This window comes from Dermacentor variabilis, chromosome 1 (genome assembly GCF_050947875.1).
Source record: "Dermacentor variabilis isolate Ectoservices chromosome 1, ASM5094787v1, whole genome shotgun sequence".
NCBI lineage: Eukaryota > Metazoa > Arthropoda > Arachnida > Ixodida > Ixodidae > Dermacentor > Dermacentor variabilis.
Genome location: NC_134568.1, coordinates 96,078,662 through 96,089,200, shown reverse-complemented (window position 1 = coordinate 96,089,200; position 10,539 = coordinate 96,078,662). Strand labels below are relative to the sequence as shown.

At 48.1% G+C, this 10,539-nt stretch overlaps 1 long non-coding RNA gene across 1 annotated transcript; it reads right to left on the bottom strand.

Annotated features, from left to right (window-relative positions):
- Nucleotides 1–528: 528 nt before the first annotated feature.
- LOC142581163 (uncharacterized) lies at nucleotides 529–8,363 on the bottom strand. Its single transcript, XR_012828283.1, has 3 exons — nucleotides 8,153–8,363; nucleotides 7,094–7,229; nucleotides 529–619 (listed from the first exon to the last, which is right to left on the bottom strand). It is a non-coding gene; the product is annotated as an uncharacterized LOC142581163 (long non-coding RNA).
- Nucleotides 8,364–10,539: the final 2,176 nt, after the last annotated feature.

The following is a 10,539-nucleotide window of genomic DNA, read 5'->3' as shown; positions in this document are numbered from 1 at the left end:
GAGGAGAGAGGAGAAGAGAGGTTGTAGTGTAACAGAAATAGGCAAGCAAACTATAGGCAGCAAAACTATGATTAACGAAACGAGCGTTTTATTGGGCGAACTTGTGGCCTCAAAAGAGGCTACACTCAAAGAAGGATGGTAGCGGCGAACATGATCGGCGGTCATCGAAAATCTAATGAGCGGGTCAAGCGCGTCGGCTTTTATACATCTGTCGTCGAATGTTCCAAAGCAATCGCTGGAACCCGCGTGCCTTCCACAAAGTTGCACATTATCCGCGTCACGCACACATGCAATCAGATAACACAAGTTGCGGTGAAAGACAGTGGACGGGACCATCGATAACATTCCAGAAACTTCTTTTACATGCAGGCGCATCCTATGCGATAACATTTGTCAGGCGGCGAGAAGTGGTCGCCCGATAAAGATAAAGAAGTACACGTGTCAATATACAAGATGAGGCTGAGTAGTTAAGATGGCTGACCACCAACAGCACGCAGCAGCCAGCGTGCTGCGGTCTTTTTCCTCTCTTTTTTCATCCTTCCGTAACAGGACCCCCGGGTGGTGAAGCACCGTCTCGGCTCATGGTAGGCAAAGAATCGCGAGCGAAGTATGGCTTCAGCTGCGAAACATGCAAGACGTCAACAGGCGTCAGACTTGAGGATGCATCAAACTGAAGTGGCAAAATCTCGTAATTTACATCGTTAACTTGACTCAGGATTTCATAAGGCCCTGTGTAGTGAGAGAGAAGCTTCTGGCAGAGGCCAACCCGACGACATGTTGACGAAAGGAGCATCCAAGCACCTGGTGCGAACTTAACATCGCGATGGCATCAGTCATAGCTCTTTTGGTATATGCTGCGGGGCTAATAAACGAGATCGGGCGACTTGACATGCCCTGTGAGCGCGATCAATGACTTCATGAGCATGGTCAGTTGCAACACGTGGCACAGAAGGGATTATGATGTCAAAGGGCAAAGTGGGGTTGCAGCCATACAAAAGATAAAAGGGTGAATATCTTGCAGTGTCACGTCAGGACAAGTATACACAAACGGCACGTAGGCCAGCGTGGTGTCCCAGTCGCGGTGATCGTTGGAGACCTACATCGACAGCATCTCTGTGATTGTTCGTTTAAGACATTCCATAAGACCGTTTGTTTGTGGGTGGTAGGCGGTGGACAGCTTGTGCTCAGTGGCACAAGAGCGGACGAGGTCGTCGACAACTAAAGACCAGAATGAGCAGCTGCGGTCTGTAATAACTGTCGAGGTGCACCATGGTGGAGAATGACGTCGTGGAGGAGAATATTGACGACGTCTGTTGCACAACTAGTCGGCAACGCCTTTGTTATCGCATAGCATGTCATGCAATCAGTAGCGATGGCAATCGACTTGTTAGCTCTAGTCGTCGTCGAAAAAGTGCCAGGTAAGTCAAGGCCTAAGCGAGAGAACGGTTCACAGGGAACTTCAACTGGATGGAGTCATCCGACAGGTGGTAGGGGAGGTTTCTTCCGGCACTGACACAATTCGCAAGTTGCGACATAACAGTGCACAAAGCAGTAGAGACCTGGCCAGAAGAACCGGCGTTGTACATGATTGTATGTATGCAAAACTTCAAGGTGTCCCACCGTCGGTGCATCGTGAAGTTGTTCAAGAGCAACAGATTGCAGATGATGAGGACGGCCAAGGAGCAACTCAGGGCCATCAGCGTTCATATTGCGGTGGTAGAGGATGCCGTTGCGCGGCAAGAACATGCGGCATGTGCCGTCAGTGCTGTCGGAGTGATAGCATTCCGGCAATGATGGACTGTAAGGACTCGTCGCGTTGTTGTTCGGTGCGCATGTCAATCATGCCAGTGAAAGCCCTCACGCAGGTCACCGGATCATGCACAGAAGGATCAAGTGGATCCACGGGGTGACGAGAGGCAGTTAGTGTCCTTGTGGAGGCATCCAGTCTTGTAATTGACAATAAATGAAAATTCCTGGAGCCACAAAGCCCAGCCACCAAGCCGTCCTGTCGGGTCCCGGAGAGAAGACAGCCGGCAGAGTGCATGGTGGTCTGTAACGACCGAAAATGTACGGCCGTACAAATATGGCCGGGACTTGACGACAGCCCAAACTAAAGCGAAGCACTCCCACTCGGTGATGGGGTAATTTCTCTCGGCAGGTGACAGCAGGCGGCTGGCGTAAGCTATCACGCACTCCGTACCATTCTGTTGTTGATCGAGGACAGCGCCGATGCCATGGCCGCTTGCGCCAGTGTGGACTTCGGTCGGTGCAGATGGATCAAAGTGGGCAAGTATGGGAAGGGTGGTCAGAAACCTGATGAGAGCGGCAAACGCATGAGCCTGCTCCGGGCCCCATGAGCATGGCGTGTTCTTCTTTTTGATCTGTCAAAGGCCGAGCAATGTTGGCAATGAATGAATAGAATTTATTGATAGGAAAGACAGAGAGGTCGACCTGAGCCAGTGCGCTCTAGTCTGCTACTCTGCACTGGGGAAGAGGGAAGGGGAGTGAAAGTATTGGGATGGATGATGATGATAAGAGAAGTGGTGAGTGCTTATGTACATGAGACAGTTGCCTCGCTAGAGCCGCTCATCTAGCTTGGTGTCCTGCAGGAACTTCAACAATACTTTTGTTGCACGCATTGAAATTGCAGTGTCAGGCCATGGGCCGAGGATAGCTTCCTCTGACAGTAGTTGTCTGCCAACGCTGGCTAGGAAACTGTCTAACGTCCTTCGCTCCAGCATATATGCTGGGCAGTCGCACAGTACGTGTTGCAGTGTTTCGGGCACCTGGCAGTGTACACAATCAGGGCTGTTCGATTGGCCGATGAGGTGTGCGTAGCGACGGATGAAAGCAGCGCCGAGCCGCAATGTTGGCAAGGTTTTTGATGAAACGATGAAAGTAAGAACACAGGCGGAAGAAGCAGCGCACATCAGAAGCAGAATGTGGCACAGGAAAACTGCGTATGGCACGCACTTTTTCCGAATCTGGTTGGATACCGGATGCGTCAATGAGGTGCCTCAACACGGTAATCTGACGGCGCCCAAATTGACACTTCGTGGAGTTGGAGGCCAGCTTTTCAGAAGACCGCAATAATGGCAGTTAGTCGGGTAAGGCGGATGTCCAACATGGGAGAAAAAACAGCTTCGTCAAGGTAACAAAGACAGGTGGTCCATTTGTAGCATCGTAGAAGAGAGTCCATCACAAGTTCTAATGTCGCAGGAGCATTGCATAGGCAAAAGGGCATGACTTTGAATTGATATAAGCCATCCGGTGTGATGAAGGCTGTCTTCTCCAACCATTTCATCAACCGAAATCTGCCAGTAGCTGGATCGAAGATCGATGGACGATAAGTATTTAGCTCTGTGCAAGCGGTCCAAGGCGTCATCGATGCATGGTAGTGGGTAGACGTCTTTTTGCGTGATCTCATTTAAGTGGCAATAATCGACGAAAATATGCCAGGCACCATCTTTCTTTTTTCACACGGACGACAGGCATAGGGCTGGCTGATGGCTCGATGACCCTTTTGCGGAGCGTTTTGCCCACCTCTGATTGGATGACTCGACGTTCAGCATGCGTTGCACGATAGGGACGCTGACAAATAGGATTTGTGTCTCCAGTGTTTATATGGTAGTGAACAACAGATGTTCAGCCTAAAGGCCTGTTGCCCAAATCAAAGATTCCACTGTACGATTCAAGCAGGAGACGTATGTCCCCGGCCTGTGCAGAGGTGAGGTTAAGTGTAGTCATTTTCGCAAAGTCGCCCGTTAAGGAACCAGAGCTGGCCGCTGCGATTGGCACTAATAAACGACTCTCAGAATTCAGACTCTCAATATCAAATTCAGAACCACTAGAAACGCTGTCCAAGAACATGCTGGCCGGAATCACTTGAGGGCACAGGCTGAAATTCAGAAGAGGTAAAACAATGTCATTATTAGTAACCGTGACCGGTTCAAAGCACATCGATGATGGGGCGAAGCACATATTCACCATCAGGAACCTGTGGCTGGGCGGTCAAAGTGACGTAAGTAACTGCTTCGGGTGACAGACGCACATCACGAAGCGAGCACAAGTGCGGTGGGGCGGTGCTCGGAGCATCGGCGAGTTGAGGCAGTTTTAACTGAAGAACGCTGGCAGTGCAGTCGAGGAGAGCAGAATGAGTGGATAAAAAGTCAAATCCTAGGATAACGTTGTGAGGGAAGATGTTGCTCACAGCAGAGAGAACAGAAGTAGGGCGGCCAGCTATACTTGCAGTACACATTCCAAGAACCAGCGTTCCACCGCCAGCCATATGAAGCACTCAGGCAGCTGCTGGGGTGAGGACCTTCTTTAAACGACTAAGCAGGCTAGCACTCATCACAGGTATGCGGGCTCCACTGTCGATGAATGCTTGGACAGCTATGCTGTCTATTTGAACGCCAATTACACTTCTCCTCATGTGCATAGACAGAGGATTTGCTGCAGCATTAGGCAATGCACCTCCTCCGAGGGCTGCATTTCTTAGTTTTACGAACGGGTGCGGCCAAACACCACAGGGTACGAAAGGCGACGTGGCTGTGGCGAACGCGAAGATGGGCGACGTGTTTGCGGTGAACAAGACTGGTGTCCGTGTGGCGATGGTGAGCGACTGTACCACATGTTCCTAGCAGAGTTGGCTCTGTTAGATTCGGCGGTGGGCGAAACATTGCGGGCATTTTCATCAAAACGGCTCGGGTTGGTTGGCATGAGAAGTGTTAAGGGCCATGAGTTATGACAGTATCAGGCGACATGACCAATGCGGCAGCAGGTGAAACATATCGGCTGGTCGTCCGCAGTTCTATACTCATTCGGGTTGCGATAACGCGGAGAGAAGCATCGGGGTGGAGCAAAAATAGCAGAAGGGCGTTTGTTAGCTCTGGGATTAGCAACAGCACAGACAGAACGTAAGCCAATGTTTTCAAGTTCCTGGTGAATGATGGCTTGTAAGAAGGGGACTGAAAATGTTGTAGCATCAGGGATAGGCGAACAGAAATGCAGGCGCCATCGCATCCAATTCACGTCAATGATTCGCACCACATCTTCCGATGGCGACGCGTGCTGCTGTGTGGGTTGATCTTCACATGTTGGCATTGCAGCAGTAGTGGGAAGTGTGGTGAATGGTTGCAAGACGCATCGGCTTTTGGCGTGCTGGAATTGTCGGCACTCTTTAAAGATAACATTAAATGTAGAGTAGCTTTTGCACATGAGCAGATTAAAGGCGTCGTCAGCAACCCTTAAGCACATGCCCGACCTTCTCAGCTTCTGTCATGTCGTGATCGGGTTTGCTTTATGACAAAGTGCCAGCATGTCTTGGATGTACAAGAGATAGGACTCCGTGGGGGATTGGGCACAGGAGGCCTGTTCCTGTTTTGCGTCAATTTTACGGCCGGCTGGTTTGCCAAACAACTCTGTCAACTTCTCTTTGCATTGGTCCCAGCTGGTTAGCTCCTCTTCGTGGTTTTCATACCACACCTTTGCCGTGCCTCTTAGGTAGAACAACAGGTTAACTAGCACACGCGTGGGGTCCCATCTGTTGATTCCACTCACACGTTCGTACATAGCCACCCACTTTTCAACATCGGTGCCATTGGTCCCACAGAAAGTTCCAGGATCCTTGGGTTGCACAACCACAACCTTGGCTATGCCCGATTACAAGGTACAGCAAGATGCTACTTTACCCCCAGATGTCACCTCTTATGACATTTCAAGGCAGCGAGACTGAGACTGCACTGTATTCAGCGGCACTGACAACCATGATGTAGAGGATTGACTTTCCCCCTATGTACAACACATCAGCAGAATAAGAACAAGGAAATGCCCCACACAGGTGCATGGCACTAAACTGGACGCACTACCTGCTGTATGCAAGAGAGAATGAGGAAGAATGAGCTTCCCGTTACTCCTGAGCACCTACCTACAACTGCTTTTATGGGCACAGCATTGAAGCTGCAATTGAGGTAATGCCTAACACCACATGAAATACAAAGCACACTACGTCAACACAGAGAAACCAAAACAACTGCACACACTTCTCATCGAAATAGACACAACACCTGCTTTGTTGCATCTGAGCTGAAACGGGTGAATCTCAAACTCTGTGTCACATAACATCTGAAAAAATTAGCTGCTACAAGAGAACCAATGAGATTAATCTGGCGCGCTATGCATGCATCTTTAGCCTAATGGGTAAAGAATTGGGCTGCTGCACTAAGGACCCTGATTAACGACCCACCATCAGGCACATTACTAACTATTATTGAGCCTATCTGACTGGATGTACGAAGAAGCCTGGAGACAGCTCATGATAATGCTTTGCATAAGAGACAACGAAGCTGAACCCACGTTTTCTGCCTTGTGCTTGCAATGCTCTACCAAGTGAGCTTCAATGGCAGTTGTCCCAATGTCAATTTTCTTGGACAGCTGCGCATATGTACTGAGCATAGCCGTGGGAGTGCTAGGCAGCAGCACTCACAGTTATGATGGCAGATGTGTAGCATCCTTTAAAACACCCACATTACAAAGCACATGATCTTAGAAGCTGACAACTGGCTAATAAAAACTCGTTTTCTACCATGAGGCCCCAAGGCAGCCGAAATCAAAACATTTGTATCTTATGAGCGAGAAAAATCAGGGGAATCATGCAGCTCAATTTTTTGTTTATAACAAGCATGAGATGGCAACAGACAACGAAGCAACAGTCACTATATAGAAAACTGGGTTAGACCTGACGACAATCATTGGCAGCTCACACTATAATGCTTTCTCTACAATTTATTGTCTCAAGACATCTGGCAGCAAATCCTCTGGATTCTTCTTCTACTATGTCTTTTGCAACTGAAATTTTAAATGTGCGTAATACTTCATGGCAACTTAGAACACTTAAATGGTTAAGCATCTCCATACTTTAAATTTGTGGACCAGCTTTGTCACCTTTCTAGAACAATAACTCTCTGGTGTCATACATCACTCAAACCAACTAATTCTCGCTCAAACCACTACTTATTAAATCTACCTTTAGATGCAGCAGTACCTGCATTAGACGCAGCTGCATACCCTTTTAGCAAATGGATATACATACCACGCTCAGACTGAGCAAACCAAACAAAACAACAGCAACCAGTACTTGTGTCCATTTGTCTTCAACGAGGCAGAGACAGGCCAGGTCTCGATAAACACAACAAATATAAGGTGCAGGCAGAGTAAATAAGCAGAAGCTGTAAAGACAGCAGCAAGGTGAAACAAATTAGACAAGTTTGCACACAGTCAGCGATCTGGGCCGAAGACAATTTACAACGTTACTGCCACAATTAGAAGCAAATGTTCCTCATGCAACAAGAAAAAACACGTTTTAGCTGTAAACAGCACGACTGCGCGGAGTTGGTTGATATTCTAAAAACAGCACAGGCAACAATTAAAGCAGACACGTTACTTGTGTCATCTGTCTTCTTGCTGTTCTTACAATATCGGTCACGGTTGCAAAGCTACGCACATGATCTATGAACGAAAGCAACGGACGTGCATATAAAGCTTGGTGAGCCGATTCATACTAATATATATATGTTTAATTTTTAAAGTTCCCGTAAAAGTGATAGTAGCAGCAGCAGTGAAGTGGTTTCGTTTACCAGCTCGCTCACAACGTACGCATTGTATGATTTAACTCCACGGCTCGCAAAGGAGCTACTAAGAAGCTTTAAGTGAAGGAAATACGCTTTCGTTATCTCACTGCAACGAATGAAAGCCTCTGACGCCCATACCGCGGTCAGCAGTGAGAAAGGTAATTAAATGCAGCAATGCGCTGCATGGGTAAATAAGAAGGGCATAGCGTAGTCATCCTATAGAGATGGAGAAAAATAGACTTAAGAACGCGATAAACATCATAGGACGACATCCACGCTAGTTGAGTGCATGCATTTCTGGCGCGTGGAAGATGTCCCTGTTTTTTTGTTCATTTTTTTTTACATCAGTGCAACGCGTAGGAACTGCAGTGTTGAAGGCACGAACGAATAAATTATACTGCGATCACTGCGACAACCGTTTCGTGTTCCTTCGAATTTCGAGATCACATCGACCACAGCTCGAATGCGCAACCGGTTTTTTTACGTGTCAGCAAGAGAACGGGTAATCGCACAACACTTACCGTTGCTCCAAGTACGTCGCGGTAGCACCAGCAGCTGGGCAACAAATGTCATCAAGCCCTGGCCCACCGCAGTGTCCGCAACTTGAAGCTTCTAAGCATTCGCCAAAAACTAAAAGCGGACCACATCTATACGTACGCGCGCGAACGAGACGCGAGCCATGCCGTCTGAGTTCGAGAGTAGTTATTTCATAAAAGCAAAAACAAACAACAATGTGACGTCACATCCGGTAAAGCCAACTTGTCCTCCTTTCTCATCTTCTCTCAGCTAACGCATGCGCAGCGACCACGGAGCCCTCGGGGGCGATGTTCAGGTCGGGGCAAGGTTATAGAGGCTAGAAGGTTATCCTAGTGTCGTGAAGGCGCGTGCCGACGTGAAATATTTTGCTATGCTCCGGCAGATGGCGCCAGCGCTCGCTGGCGGGTTGCTCTTGCGGGCTCCGGCGCGCTTTGCAGCGGGCGCTCGCAAGTGACCGGCGCTTTCCGCCGATTTGCAAGTTCAGAAAACAGGAGGGCTAGTCAACCTTACTATATTGGCCAGTACGCTTATCGCGACGAGCGGTGAAATAAAACTTCGTTTTGGGCTAGTTCGCCCATAGCTGGTTATGATGGCAGCGTAAGAGATGAAGACACACAGAAACTAGACGGTGCACTCGTCATGTGTTTCTATGTGCCTTGTCTACGTCCCTGTTGTGCTGCCATTTTAACCAGAGTGACGGAAGCTACGCAAGCGGCCGTAATAAAATGGGGTTGGTATATTTTTTTTTTTTCTACGGGATAAGCGACACTAATCAGCCCACAAGCGTGGAGAGAAAATGGAATGCATTCCGTTTTTCTCGTGCATATAGTTTATTGGAGCTTTACAAGATTGCACACTATGGTCCGCAAAAACGCTGTATGGGGAGCGCTCTCAAAACCTATGTTACAAGTTCTTTTTTTTTTATTGCACAGCGAAGGTATGTACAAAAGCAGGGAGCATTTTCGCGACTGTCATTCTACTGGAATCGCCTCATTTTCAGGAGCTTCTGTTTTTCTCTTTGAGTGCTCCGTTCCATACTCTTTGCTTTTGCAAAGAAGTGCAGCCTCGTCAGTGCATAGAACTTTATTATGTTTGTTGTCGAACACTGCCCATGCTCACTGCAACCCACTTCTTTAAGCTTCGCTCCCTGAAGGAAATCCAAAAAGCAGACCATGCTTTCAGCATGAAGCTTATTCCTGCTGAAATACACAGTAAATGTGTCCTCAACTTTACAAACAAGCTCCTCAACAGCTTTGGAAGGGTAGATCAAGCCCCCATGATCAAACTGCCTGGTTAGTATAGAATTTACATCAGAATCTGCTTGTAGGGGCAAAATACAAAGGCAAGAGGCACACTCTGGGCATGAAAATTTTTTTAAAGACTTTCTGACAACATAGCCGGCTATATAATATACTAATCTACTGTCACTGTGCTTTTCGACACAGTTGTCATGATCAAAGTGCTTGCCTTGTGTTTTCAACACAGATTCTGCACACTCCAAATTGCCATCAGCTCATCAATAATTTCTGTTAGGTGGTCAGCCTTTCGTTTTCCAACATCACTCTTTCGTTTTCCAACGTCTCTCTTGATGTTCCTTGCCCATGCCTTCAAGCGAACAGGGTCGGATGGAGCGCGGAACAACGACACCTTTTCTATAGACGACTTGTAACCGCCCTTACAAAGGGGAACAAAACATGTCCTCTCTTTTTTTGAGGGCATTATCACAGAAGTTCAACGTCGCATCGCACCGAGCCGTGGCACTACGGTCTCAACGAAAATAAAGGCTGCAACAAAGTGAACTACGTCGGTACACGTGCTACCCAAAACTGACGACGACTTGTGTCTGCATTCCTTCGGCTGGCGTCGGTAACCCGCCACAGGAGCGCAGCGCCCTCTTCGAACTACCCACCAAGCATCCAAACTGGTTTCTCCGGCGCTTCGGGAAAGGGCGCCCGCTCCCGACACTAGGATAACCTTCTAGCCTCGGTGATCGAGGACGCTATTTGTTTATTTCGACAGTGTTTCCAGGACATGTAAGGGTCTGTAGTTGTCATAGAGTTTCTCACTATGGTAGTTGTTGAAATATCTGCACTGCGTTAATACAAATACATTACCATCTAAGCTACTGCCTGGTCTGAGCCCAATCTGTAGTTCTCCCGGTATATTGTTTTTCTGCACCCATTTCAACAGCTCTAATTTTTAGGCCTGCCTCCCTGTGCCATTCTGTATAATTACTAATGTTTTGCAAGCCCTGCGTCACTCTATGGCAAAGCGACGCTGCAAGCGAAGCTAAACATAGCCTCCAAGAGAACGACGCGCGTCGCTCAATCTCAGAGGCAATATGTTAAAGATGGCATTCAAAATTAAGCGG